This window comes from Ctenopharyngodon idella, chromosome 9, assembly GCF_019924925.1.
Source record: "Ctenopharyngodon idella isolate HZGC_01 chromosome 9, HZGC01, whole genome shotgun sequence".
Lineage (NCBI taxonomy): Eukaryota > Metazoa > Chordata > Actinopteri > Cypriniformes > Xenocyprididae > Ctenopharyngodon > Ctenopharyngodon idella.
In genome coordinates this window covers 37839094-37854184 of record NC_067228.1, presented here as the reverse complement: position 1 = coordinate 37854184, position 15091 = coordinate 37839094, and the positions used below count along the sequence as shown (strand labels likewise).

Sequence of the window (15091 nt, the reverse complement as noted above, 5' to 3'; positions counted from 1 at the left end):
TGGGGAATTTAAACTCTTTACATCTGGCAACTGCAAGCATGAAAGCAATCTTATTAAAACAGCTTATTAAAAATTAGCTTATTAAAACAGTCTGTAATATTTTGTCGTCTCTTTTTTTTTTGTGAGGTTTTGGTCGGTTTTGTTTTTTTTAAATACATTTTAGTCTCGTTTTTTTTCCATCGATGATATTGCAATAATATATGGTGTCGTCTCTTTTCCTCTCATAATGAGTTTTCCTCTCATCATGTGAGGAAGTTTATCTGCTGAAATATCCTGCCAGGTCCTGCTTTCATGCAAACACTTATTGGCTATGAAGTCCAACAAAAGTGTCAGTATGGCTGGACCCGTGAAAACGTGCCGTAACGATCTAGTTTAGAGCAGCAGCTGATGCTCCTGTGATCACAAACCACAACAGCCACATCCATTAGATTGTTTAAATTGAGATGACTTTCATGTCATAGAATGTCATAAGTCAATTTCAAATGAGTGCAGAATATAATCCTAATCTGACATGTCTGTGTTTTTTTCTCAGACAACCCCTATAAAAATTCTAGAGCAAATTATATACTATTATTTGTGCAAACTCCACAGTGCTCTGAGAAATCTAATCCAGCCTTAATGCGAATGTCTGTGATTGCTGATGTTGTATAATCCTAACACTTCTCTTCATGCTTTTTTACCTCTCTGAGCTGTTGTTTGTGCACCAATCTTATGCACCAAAAACATGCTTTCATTTAATTTCAGTATGTGTAGCATAAGATGAAAAAATAAAAATAATTTAATTAATTAATAGAGCCAAATCACAGAACCTGCAGAGACAATTTCAATGTCAGTGTCAGGTAATAGTAAGGTACATGTCTAGATTTTTCTGCTCACTTATGCAAGTTTATTTTAAACAGCAACTTTTATAATCATGTGAAATTTACTGAAACAGGGGGTTTTAATAAATTTGAATTATATCAATAAATAATTAATTTAAAAATTCTAACTGTAATTATAAAAAATAATAATTGTAACTGAAACAACATTTAGAAAACTAGTCCTGTCCGAATAGTGATATAGTGTCATGGTTCAGTTTCAAATGAGTGTGAAGTTATCATTTGCAGTTCAAAATTGTATAAGTTCATCAATAAATAAGTAATCAGTATAAGGGTTAAAGACCACTAATCAAGATTGTAACACACACACACACACACACACAGGGAGGGAAGAGAGAGAGAGAGAGAGATATACACAGACAGTGACACAGACAGAGACCCACACACAGACCCCCCCCCCCCCCCCCACCCCCCCCCCCCCCCCACCCCCCCCCCCCACACACACCCAAGTGAACCTGAGGTAGTATGAGGGAGGAGAGAGAGAGAGAGACAGAGACAGACTGAGAAGATCATTTTAAACCAAAAAAAAACCCCAAAAAAACACCTAAATTGTGACATAAAGTAGTCTTTGATTAATGTTTAAATATACCTGCACAAACAGTATAAAATAAAAACGAAATCATTGTATTAAACTATTGCTCTATTGCTTGATTTATCCAGCCTTGTTTAAAAATAGGTATATGCTGCCCTCTAGTTGTTACTCTATGTATGACATTTATCAATTTTTCAATCAAATATAATTAATCTGCCTATTTTTAACTTACACGTGCTTTTTGAATTGAAAAAAATGAATAAAATGTGTTTATTTCAAACATTTGTATTATTCTATATATATAGTGTTTTTTTATAGAAAATATGAGTCATAATATGAGGCTCTACGCCCGTTTCTACGGTTTTGCCCATGTCTATTGGTTGACATGATGTGTGTATTGAGTTTCATGCAATTTGAAGCATGTTAAGAGTCTCAAAAGCTTCCAAAACGAATTTTAAGTTTGATGTGTTGCCATGGCAACAGTGTTTGAGATATCACAATTCTTTTCCAAGGTCTACATTCACCATGTCTTGACATTATTCTGGTGAAGTTTGAAGCAAATCGGGTAAAAATAAGAGGGTGATCTCAAAGCATTTTAAAAGTGATACACTTCCTGCTGCCAGTTGGTGGCGCTATAACTTTGACTCACAATAGTCATATCCATGTGATCGGGCTCCTACAACGAACACACTGCTGAAGTTTCATAAAAATCAATCAATGTATGCAGACGTTATAACACATTTTCTGTTTCTCTTTTCTCGCCATAAATTCGTTGCCTCGCCATGGCCAAACCGTTCGAGATATCAAAAATCCGCTGGCAATTTTTCATAATCAATGTCTTGACTTCATGCTGGCTGAGTTTGGTGGTGATCGGATTAATGGCCTAGGAGAAGTATATCAAATTCCAGAGCATGCGTTTTTCAAACAACCCATAATAACTGACTTCCTGTTGAGCTGGCGTATAACTTAGAGCACGAAAGTTGTTAGGCCCGATGAGGTCTATATGCACTAATACGTGCAAGTGTGTTTGATATATGGATCAAGTTTTCGGACCCCATTTAAGGGGGCGCTGTCAAGCCCCCTCGCCACGCCCGGGTACAAGCTTCTGCCCAGCCCTGATGGCCGCGGATTCCGATGTATGTGCAAAGTTTCAAGAGTTTTCGAACATGTTAAGGGCCCCAAAAGTGCCAAAAACATAGAAAAATAATAATAATAATAATAATAATAATAATAATAATCCTAAAAAAAACAATAGGGCCTTCAGCCTTTGGCTTTGGTCCTAAATATAGCTGCAAGCAGCGATGGTGGGCCCAAGCCCGGTGGCACCGCCACCCCGGTGGCTTCACGGCAACTGTGCACGGTGGGCAATAGGCATTTAAAACGGGTAAACATAAAAGGACTATTTCGAATTCATTTGAATACACCACATTTACTGCAGCAGTTGGTGCCCATATGATCACACAGACACACACACACACAAACACACACACACACACAGAGAGAGAGAGAGAGAGAGAGAGAGAGAGAGAGAGAGAGAGAGAAAGTGAGACTGAGGGGGGAGGGGGGTAGGACAGAGAGAGAGAGTGTGAAAAATCCACATTCAAACCAAAATATCTGACTTCCTGTTTGTCGGAGCTAATGACTTCAAATTAGAAAGTTGTCCGGCTTAATGAGACCAATATGTGTACCGAGTTTGGTGACTGTATGTAAAAATACCCCCCCCACTTTTGTCAAAAGGTGGCGCTACTGAGCCCCTCCACCACCATTTCTAAGGCTTTGTCCATGTCTACTGGTCGACAATGTTGATGTGTGTGTTGAGCTTTGCCAAACCGTGCGAGATATCAAAAATCCGCTGGCAATTTTACATCACCAATGTCTTGACTTCATGCTGACCGAGTTTGGTGGTGATTGGATTAATCGCCTAGGAGGAGTATATCAAATTCCGGAGCATGCGTTTTTCAAAAAAACCCATAATAGTCGACTTCCGGTTGGGGTGGCGTATAACTTAGAGCATGAAAGTTGTTAGGCCCGATGAGGTCTTTATGTGTACTGAGTTTCATACTAATACATGCAAGCGTGTTTGATATGTTTGATATCGGATCCCATTCAAGGGGGCGCTGTCGAGCCCCTGTGCCACGCCCAGGTCCCAGCCTCTGCGGCATCCTAATGGCCGCAGATTCCAATGTGTGTGCCCATTTTCAAGAGTTTTTGAGCATGTTAAGGCCACCAAAAAGCCCTGGAAGGTTGAATAATAATAATAATAATAATAATAATAATCCTTAGGAGAACAATAGGCCAAATATAGCTGCAAGCAGCGATGGCGGGCCCAAGCCCGGTGGCACCGCTGCCCTGGTGGCTTCAGGGCAACTGTGCATGGCGGTTAATATGTATTTAAACTAGGTTAATGTAAAAGGAATATGTCAAAGTCATTTGAATATGCTGCATATACTGGAGTCAGCTGGTGCACCTTTAACTGTGAACCACAATAGCTAGATCCATGAGATCATTTAAATGTAGATGAATTTCATAGGTCACTTTGAAATGAGTGAAGTTATCTTTTGCAGCTCAAAATTTTGTAAGTCTAAATTCAGTCCAGTATTTATTTTAAGTTTTTTTTATATATTTTTTTCTAAACCATTACACCCCCCCCCCCCACCCCCCCAAACACACACACACACACACACACACACACACACAGAGAGAGAGGGAAAGTGATTTAAGAACCAGTTGGAGATGATTCAATATAATTTTAAACAAGATTTATACTGTGACAGAAATTAGTCTTTGATAATCTCTTAATATATACATTCAATAATACTAACTAAATAAATTAGCAGTTAAAAATGTTATACGTCCAGATGAATTTATCTTAAGGTCTTTTATGTTACTATTAACAAAATTATTAAACTAATTATATAAAACTATATAGTCAGTGCACTACAAATGAACTAGTTCTATGCCTTTATTTTGTTATACAAATTTATAGAAGAGAAGGCCTAAGAGATTTCCTATCCTATAATGCAGTCAAAAGGACACAGCAATGAAAGGGTTATACCTGCAAGACTCTAAAACACACACAGAGAGAGATAGACACACACACACACACACACACACACACACACACACAAACACACACACACACACACACACACACACACACACACACACACACACACACACACACACACACAGAGGCAGAACAGTTGGAGCCTGACCAGTTAGTTGAGTCAGATGATTCAATAATATTTTAAACAATAAGAATAAAATATATACTGTAAGAGAAATTAGTCTTTGATCATCTCTAAATATATACATTAAAATATTGTTGTATTATATCAAGAAAATGCAATTACCCTGCCTCCTTGTTTAGATTTTGGAAGTCTGTTGCTACACATTTGGCCAATGTATTAAAAATTAGGCATTGCTTACAATATTATTATTATTTATTTTTGTTTGTTTCTAAGAAATGTATTGCCAGAGATGTACAGTTAGGGTTAGGGTTAGGGTTAGATATGTGTGGATATGTGTGTGTGGTTCTATGTGTGTGTGCTCAAGGACACAGAGAACTGTGGTTCTACTCCTAGAACCATATAAGGACATCAGCCATCTTGGATGAGTTTACTGGAGTTCAAGGACACAAAAGCCAGACAGCTCGCACCTGCGAGGCCTTGAGAAGGATCTGGAAACTTTGGGAAAGTTACAACGTACGTCAATCAAGAAGATAACCCAACGTCTGCAATAAACAGCAGGAGTATGAAAGACTGATGAGTTGATTGCCTCTTCGGATACTGATACGTCAGTACCCCCGACGCCTAGAAGCCCAGAGCTGAGGACAAGAAACCCCAAGCTGAAGATGGGAAGACCAGAGCTGACTACACCTTTGACTCAAAAGAGTGATTACTGTATTTTATACCTTAATGATGAAGTTTTATTTGCCTTTACATTTTTGTTTATTATAAAAAGAAAAGTAACCAATTAAAAGAAATTTAATTGATTACAAATGCTGCCTACCTTGGCTTGATTTATAGTGTTTTAAGACTTTGAACAAGAACGTACCACAGAGGAGTCTTCTGACCAAATTGTAAGTAATTTTAAATGCTTATAATTTAGGCCAGACTCAACTTACTTTACCTAACCTGAGAATAATAAATAATAAGGTTAAAGGTGTTAAGATCAAAATACACACCGAAAAACATGACGCCCAACGTGGTGCATTGATCCATCGACCCTTGGCCACGGTCGATCGAGCAATGCTTTCCCATTCGCTTCCGCACTCGTGCGCTTGAGTTTTAGATGTAAAAACTTGGGAAGCTAGTGAATCACCAGGTAACCTGTAAGACCCAAAATGTAAATAATCTAGAGGGACAGCCCAGAAAGGGTTGAACGCGCGTAGAACAGATAACTTTACGAGCCAGGGAGCCGTAAAGGTTAAGAAAGCTGTAGGAGAGACAGAAAGTCTCACATGGCTAGCCTCAGAGAATGAGAGGCAGAGACGAGCTAAAGATAAGACCTGTTAGTGAAGGACGCTTCGCTTATGGCAGGGAGAGCCCAGCAAAAATCCAGCAATGTGTTTAGGCTTATCCATGAGAAAGAAAAATTAGCCTTTCGAGCAGACACACCGGTTCTAGAAATGGAACGTGGCTCCTGTGACAGACCAAAATGGTCAAAACTTAAAGACTGAGGTAGATCTAGCAGCTATACAAGAAGAAAAAGTGGAAATGAGGAAAATGTGTACCTGTGATAAAATTACAGTATAAGGCTCCTAGAAAAGGGAAATGTGATAGGTACTGTTGATACATAAAGCTAAAGAAAATGTTTTATATTCTTATAGGTGTGGTAGAGTGCCAAAAAGAATACTATTTAAACCACCTGTAACGACTCAGAAAGGTATTGATCCATTTGCAGTTTATTCAACAACAAGGACAATACAGGAATCATAAACCAGGTAACAGGCAGAGGGTCGAGGCAGGCGGCAGACAGGGTAAACAGGGACAGGCAAAGAGGTCGAGGCAGGCGGCAGGCAGGAATAAGCAATAACAGCCAGTCAAGTAGGCAGGCAGCAAGAATCACAGTCCAGAATAACAATCCAATCGATAACAGGCAAACAAACAGGAAAGAACGCTCAGAAATGATAACCATGGCTGATCAAGACTTCGCAAGGAACAGTGTGAGAATGGGTGTTTTATAGTGCATGGGTAATGAAGTGATTGGCAGCAGGTGCGAGCGTGATCAGTCCCAGGTATGTGGGTGTATGGGAATTGTAGTCCAAATGAACCTAATACTCGGGAGAGGGCTCCCTCTGGTGGCCCAGGAGATCTGGTGCAGAGGACCCAATCGTGACACCACCAGACCTGGATAGAAAATATCAAATAGTTGTTAAAATAGTTAGAAATAAATGGAAGAAATTCACCTAACATTGTCAGAAGACAGTTTTATGAAGTGGAAATAGGCAGGCTAAAAGTAGGACTTTTAATCTGTACCAATAGGTGTTGGGAAAATAATCTTAAGTGACATGGTAATTTAAGAAAAAGTGAATTGAAAATATGATAATTGGTCCCGGCACAGTCGGGATGATTTCAGTGTAAAATAGGTGTACAGGCTGTAGAGAGTCTGTGAGCACAGCTCAGACTCAAACGTGTAACAGCGGTGTGTGTAAGATTGTCTCTCACACTGCACTGTCTGAGTAGAGAGAAGAGCTCATAGTTCAGAACGCTAGAGGCTAAAAGACTGGAAAACAATAGTTGTGATAACTGATAACTTTTCTTTTAATAGAAAGTTAAATAGTTAAAAAGGAGTAACAATATTGTAGTATTGAAAGAATATAATTTGAATTTCCAGACAATGAAGATAATGGAAGATAGACTGTTAACAATAAACTTATTATAAAAAAAATAAAAAAAAACAACAACAATGCAAAGTAGTAGGAACTATATAAAAAAAAAATCATCTAAGAAAAGATGATGCGCCAGGACCCTCTCAGCCATCCGCACTTCAGGATGAGAAGCCTGAAATAGGGAGAGATTTACAACAGAGACAGAGCCAGAGACAGAGTCAGAGGAGTTAGAGCTTGTATTCAGAGCTTGAATTTGACTCTGATACCGCTGATAGTGAAAGCAGAGAATCTGATATATTATATTAAAACCACTGTATATAATAGTCGACGTAAAAGTAACACTTTAAATATTGAATGATTAGCCTGAGGTTAAAGATGGAAAACAAATATTCTGATATAGTGAGAAAAGAGATACTTAAGAGATACTTAAGAAAAGAAGGGCAAAGAAAGTTGTGCCTAACAGAAATTTGACTTACGGACAGATAAAGTCAGGCCGGTGTTCACCCTTAACCGTATTGCTCAAACCGAGGGTCTAAAATGGGAAACAGATTTTAATGCACTAGGAACTATAAGTGAAGAAGTAACTAAAGTTTTAGATCTATTGTCATTAAAAACAAAAAAAAATGGATTCTGAAAAGAGAGTTAGAGAAAGTAAGATGCCAGCAAGAATTACAAAAGCCAAGAGAGTGTTAAAACTGGCAGAGAGAATTTTCAGAGCCCAGATAAAGAGTTGGAAAAAGACCAAAGTAACAGTGGGATTTTGATGATCCCAGTCTGGATTTTAACCCCCGGAGTTCAATGATGAATAGAATAGTGTACAAGAAAGAATATTGGAATTATAATTGTAAATATAACTGGGGTTAGTTATATTTTGTCAGTAAATCAGTAAGAGTTAAAGGGAAAGGACATTAAAACTTATGTGGACAGGGGTCGAAGATGAGTCGAAGATGCCCCTGCAAGACAGACCTGTATCAACTGAAGTTTAATTAAAATAATGGAATTAAAATAATGAATTAAACAGGTTATTATTGAGAAAAATCAATGGATAAAAGAAAAGTGACATTGAGATAAGTAATAACTACATTTTTAAATTACACTTGTAGACATATAGACTGGTTGTTGAAAAATACCAGAAAAATAAAGAGCAATAAATTGAAAGAAAGAAAAACTGAAGCTTAGCACGATCTCAGTTTATAACATGACAGTACAATCTAGAGAGAGTTAAGAAAAGTTAAGAAAAAGATTTAAAAAACCAAATCAACAGAAGATTAAAAAAAAAAAAAAAAAGTAAATTTGTTGGACAATGACAAAATTTCATGGGAGAAAAGTGTCATAGTCTATACAGTGATGGGAGAAAAGGCTACAAAACACACTGTATAGCCTAATATATTGCAAATCTAAGGATACTTTAGGCCTGAATAAAAAAGGAAATAATAACTACAGAGGGAAAAAATGCTAATACTGTCACGAATGTGGCGCCCTCGGCTCTTCCTCCGGACCACCGGAGGGAGCCATCACCGGAATACTGATCAGTTCTCATTCGGACTACGTTTCCCATGGGCCCTCATTCCTGGGACTGATTGCACACACACCTGCACCGCATCACACTCACACTATTTAAGACCACCGAACTACCTCCTCATTGTCCCGGGGACTGTGCCATTGACCTGTTGCCTGGAACCACACCTCCCAAGGGCAGGATCTTTCCCCTGTCACAACCCGAGTCAGCAGCAATGAAAGCCTACATCGAGGAGGAACTAGCTAAAGGATTTATCCGCCCGTCCACATCACCAGCAGCCTCAGGATTCTTCTTTGTCAAGAAAAAATACGGCGGATTAAGACCCTGTATCGACTACCACGGACTAAATGACATCACCATCAAGTTCCGGTACCCCTTACCTCTAGTTCCTCCAGCCCTCGAACAACTCAGGCAGGCCACATACACATACACATACCAAGTTGGACCTTCGCTGTGCGTACAACCTGATCCGCATCAGAGAAGGGGACGAATGGAAGACAGCCTTTTCCACCACCACTGGTCACTACGAGACCCTCATCATGCCGTTCGGGCTAGCCAACAGTCCCTCTGTCTTCCAGTCCTTTATTAACGACGTCTTCCGTGACATGCTTAATCGCTGGGTCATAGTCTACATAGATGACATCCTCATCTACTCCAACTCTCTCAAGGAACATGTTCAGCACGTACGGGCGGTGCTGCAGAGACTCATTCAACATAAACTGTATGCAAAAGCCGAGAAATGTGAGTTTCACCAAACCTCCACCTCCTTTCTGGGTTACGTTATCAGCCGTGAGGGTGTGGCCATGGATGACAGTAAGGTGAGGGCGGTAAGGGAATGGCCACAACCCCGCACATTGAAAGAATTACAACGGTTCTTGGGGTTTGCCAACTTCTACAGGCGGTTTATCCGGAACTTCAGCGGCATTGCAGCCCATTAACGTCTATGACCAAGCTGCAGTCCTCATGTCTCATCTGGTCCTCCGAGGCAGTACAGGCTTTCCACGAGCTAAAGGAGCGCTTCACCACGGCACCCATCCTCCGTCATCCAGACCCCAAACTCCCTTTCATTGTAGAGGTGGACGCCTCCAGCACGGGCATTGGGGCCGTTCTTTCCCAGTGCCAAGGTAACCCAGAGAAAATGTACCCCTGTGCCTTTTATTCAAGGAAACTGTCAGCGGCAGAACGTAATTACGATGTGGGCAATCGGGAATTACTGGCCATGAAGGCAGCTCTGGAGGAGTGGCGGCACTGGCTGGAGGGAGCTAAACATCCGTTCACCATTCTCACTGACCATAAGAACCTGGAATACCTGCGTTCCGCCAAACGTCTAAATCCACGGCAAGCTAGATGGGCCCTATTCTTCACACGCTTCCAGTTCTCAGTAACTTACAGACCAGGTTCAAAGAACACCAAGGCGGATGCGCTGTCACGGCAGCATGAGGAGGTGGAACGGACAGAGAACGCTGAGAACATAATCCCCGACACCTTACTGCTCGCTCCGGTTCAATGGGACATTATCACCGAGATCACACACGCCAATGAACTGACCACTCCTCCTCCCACGTGCCCACCGGACCGCACTTACGTCCCAGCACAGCCGCGAGACAGACTACTTCATCACGTCCACGACTTCCCAAGCTCAGGTCACCCGGGTGTCACGGCTACCTTCCACTTGCTACAAAACTGGTTCTGGTGGGACTCTATGCTATCCGACACCACCCGCTTCATCGCCAACTGCTCACTCTGTCAAACCACCAAAGCATCACACCAAGCGCCAGCCGGATTGTTACAACCGTTACCCATTCCTCAACGTCCCTGGTCACATATTGCCATTGATTTCATCACCGATCTCCCAGAATCTCAGGGCCACACCACCATCCTCACAGTCATCGATCATTTCTCTAAAGTGTGCAGACTTATACCACTGGCCAAACTACCCACAGCGTTCGAAACAGCCGAACTGCTTTGCAATTATGTGTTCCGCTTCTATGGACTACCCGTGGACATTGTGTCAGACAGAGGCCCACAGTTCACATCTCGAGTCTGGTCATCCTTCTTCAAGAATCTCAACATCAACGTCAGTCTCACTTCTGGGTACCATCCAGAATCCAATGGCCAAACAGAGCGCATGAACCAAGAACTCACACGATTTCTACGCACCTACTGCCAACGCAACCAATCTGATTGGAATCGTTATCTGCTCTGGGTGGAGAACGCTCAAAACTCCCTACAGAAACCTGCCACTGGTGTTACGCCCTTTCAATGCATCCTGGGCTTCCAACCTCCACTATTTCCTTGGTCTGGGGAACCCTCCAATCTACCGTCTGTCACTGAGTGGATGCAAAGAAGCGAAGAAACCTGGGATCTAGCTCACCATCACTTACAACGTGCTGTAAGAAGACAGGAGATGCAGGCCAATCGTCACCGACGCCCCAATCCCCAGTACGCCGTGGGTCAATGGGTTTGGCTGTCCACTAGAGACCTCCGGCTAAGACTTCCATGCAGAAAACTCAGTCCCAGGTTTGTAGGGCCCTTTCAAATTACCAAACAAATTACCCCCACCCTTGATGATCGAAGGCGAGGAAGCCTATCAAGTACGAGAGCTACTCAATTCCAGGCGCCGGGGTAGGAGACTACAGTACTTAGTCGACTGGGAGGGGTATCCTGGACCCCTCACTCACAGAGGAATTTCATCGGACGCATCCGGACGCATCCGGAGAGACCAGCCCCTCGACCACGTGGTAGACCCCGGCGGAGGAATGGGTAGCCATCACCGGAATACTGATCAGTTCTCATTCGGACTACGTTTCCCATGAGCCCTCATTCCTGGGACTGATTGCACACACACCTGCACCGCATCACACTCACACTATTTAAGACACACACACACACACACACACACACATCGCGAAGTCTTGATTTGCCTTGGTGATCATTTCTGAGCGTTTTTCTGTGGACTGTTACCTGTTACCGATTGGACTGTTTATTCTCTGCGACCCTTTGCTGCCTACCCTGATCTTTGCCTGTTTCCTGGACTGTGATTGTTTTGCTGCCTGCCCTGATCCTTGCCTGTACCCTGATTCTGTTTGTCTGCCGCCTGCCTCGACCATTGCCTGTTCCTGTTTATGCCTCTGCCTTTGCCCTGTCTGCTCTTTAAGTCCTTTTAATAAAAGTAGCTGCAAATGGATCCACATTCTGTCGACCCATCATTACAAATACAATAGAGTAACTTAAAACAGTTATTAGTAGTCCAATTAAGTTTAGGAAAAAAATAAGATTGAGAGTAGAAAACAGAAGCTACTTGAGAAAGCCTAGAAAAGTTTAAAAAAGGGAGAGACTGAAATACCACAGGTTTTCTACAGAAAAACTTTGCTACCACAAGGTAAGAAAGAATATAATTTTTTTTATTTTGCTATTTAAGTAAAATATGGAATTACTGTTATTATGGGTTATAAAATTTATTAGCAGTAAGAAATTGTAAGAGATTTTGCGATTAAAATAAGTAGAGAAGAGAAAGAAAAAGTTATAATTGGCAAAAGTGCTAATTAAAACCATACAATCCAACTATACATGTGAAGTATGAATTTTTATACAGAAACTGTATTTTTAAAGTCAAAATTATATTGTAAAATTATTAAAGAGGTTAAGAAACCTGTTACTAATGGTTAAATTTAAAGAGTCATTTAGGGTAGCGACTAAGTCAAGTTTAATGCTTTGAGCTGAAGGAAAAATCCATGATAGAAAAACAGAATAAGAGATGGAAAACTGATCTTAAATAAATTTAGATAACAATGTTAGGTCTATACCTAAGACATTTAGGAAAAGGAAAATGCTTTTACTTTAAATAATAATAATTATTAATATTATTAGATTAAAAGTTATTTTAATTTGTGAGCTAGGTTTTTTAATAGTAGAAAGTTTTAAAGGAGTTTAAATGTCCATCCTTTCATCCTTCCAGCCTCTCAAGTTAGCCAAGGAAACACTCTGGATGGATGGTAGTTGAAATGTGTATTTAATCATTTGATTTTGAAGTCTTTTATAAAGAATAAAATGTTTAAAAGCTGTAGAGGTTGTACTCAAATTGCTTAGGAAGTAAAGTTTGAGGATACATATAAAAACAATGATTAATGATTTAAAATGGAACAATTATTAATGATTGATGTGGTTGAGTTTTTAGTATTTTGGAATTTGACAAATACACAGTTTATAAAATATTACAAAATATAATACTTAAGGTGCCTGATGGTAAAAGAAGTTATAAATTATATAGTTTAATGGGTTACATTAAAATTGGGATATGTCGAATAGTGAAGCCTATTCACACTTAAAAGAGGATGATTAAACTAGACAGAATTAAGCAGAAGATGTGTTAGTGCAATTAAAGCAGATTTTCTAATGTATACATTAAACAATAGAACATTAGACAATAGATTTGAATATTGATACAATAGGATATCAATAATAGAAAAAGACATACCTGTTTGAAAAGAAACTGGCAATAAAGAAAATCAACTGTGCTTGATTGTTTTTGTTAATAAAATGTTAGCAGTTCTTTGTAAAAGATATTCCAAGCTGAAAAGTTCGGACCGAGGTTAGAAGTCGATGCAGCTGTAAACAGCTCATATGATGAAGATTTAAAAAGTGCCTCAAATAGAAAAATGGCAAAGGAAGAAAAATCAATAAATGATAATAAAAAGAAAATAGATATCTTATGTTGTAACAGCTGTTAGTGATGAAAAAGGAAAAGAAAGAAAAAGTACAATTGTTTGTAAAAAAAAATATGTGCACTGAAGATTTCATTTTGAAGCAGGAGAAACGAGCCGAGATAAGAGAGTCAGTTCCAGGCACAGCCCAGAACGCAGAGCTCACGGGAGTGTCAAGGGCACTCAGAAAAAGGAGGAATAATTTCACCAGACATCCCAGCAACAGACAATAAAAGGGTAAAAAGATTTTTAATAAAAAAAAGGAGAGATTGTTATGCCAAATTGAAAGGTAAATTTCTGATTTAGTTAAAATGTAGAAAAGTTGAGAGGACTTAACCTTTTTACCCAACCAGACAATTCTAAAGAAAAAACAGTAATATCTGTGGCAATAATAAAGCTCATAAGCTAGCTTGAATGAGAAAGGGGCAGTACTTGGAAAAATAGAATGTAATAATAATATAAAAAAAAAAAAAAAAGATTTATGAACAAGTTTGACACCTAAGTGAAAATATGATCGAAGTTTGACAGATAACAAGATACATATTCCTAAATGAGGACAGACATATTGAGAAATAGGATTACAATATTAAAAGGTATATGTTAAAGATATAATTGAACTATAAAGGATGAGTAGGTGTATATATATGTGAGTATAATAACAATATATGACAGAGTGAATCAAAAGTCAAATATGGAGGTATGGAATAACAAGGAAAAATATACTTAAATCCTTAATTAATTGGGTTACATGGTTAATGGATTTTTAGATTGTCAGCCACTGGGATTGCATGAGTGCACTCTCAGTGCTGGGTCACACCAGGAAGGGAATTTGTTGTAAAACCTGTGCCAAGTAGATATGTGGATGATCCACTGAAGCAGCCGGAAGAAACAGAGAGAGAGAGAGAAAGAAGGGATCGCCAGAATGAAATTTGAAAATTTACAAACACAAAAGCATTTGTCATTTTAAATTCAGTAGAAGAGATAGTGACTGCTTTTGTTTTGACCACGAAACAGTTGTAGTATATTTTAGGAAAATGAAGAAAAAGTTTGAATGTTGATTAACTGAAATAATTTTAATTCAAGTATTAAGATATGCACCAGAGTGATGGAAATGCTAAAATAGCTGTTCATACCCTCTGAAAAAAGTTGCATGCAAGATGTGATTAATGAAATTAATGTTTTTAATTTTGTAGCTATTATTTAGCAAACTAAAAATTACTTAATGCAAAGTGAGGTATGAACTATCTGAATAAAGTTACAGAGCTTAACCATTTTAAAATTTGAAAAGAATTATAGGAATTAAGTTTGGATAGTTGACAAAGAAACTGTTGGATTATTAGAACATTTCCTCTGATATAAAGGGAATTTGTTCCTTGCTATAGAAAAACAATGTGATAGAAGATATTTAACAATAAAATTATGAATAAGATAAAGACAAATTTTAAAGTTAGTAAAGATAATTAGTCAGAAAGATATTAGGACTAAGAATAATTTAATCATAAATTGAAATGCATACTGTCAACAAACATTGAACAGAAAATGTAGAGATAAGACAGGTAGGGTAATAAAACCTGTAAAACCAATTAACTAAATAAATAAGATGCACAAATGTGTTGGGAAGGTATT

The 15091-nt window shown here is 39.1% G+C and overlaps 1 long non-coding RNA gene across 1 annotated transcript; it reads right to left on the bottom strand.

The window, feature by feature from the left end:
- Nucleotides 1–6141: 6141 nt before the first annotated feature.
- LOC127518777 (uncharacterized) lies at nucleotides 6142–14580 on the bottom strand. Its single transcript, XR_007931652.1, has 3 exons — nucleotides 13240–14580; nucleotides 7720–7775; nucleotides 6142–6761 (listed from the first exon to the last, which is right to left on the bottom strand). It is a non-coding gene; the product is annotated as an uncharacterized LOC127518777 (long non-coding RNA).
- Nucleotides 14581–15091: the final 511 nt, after the last annotated feature.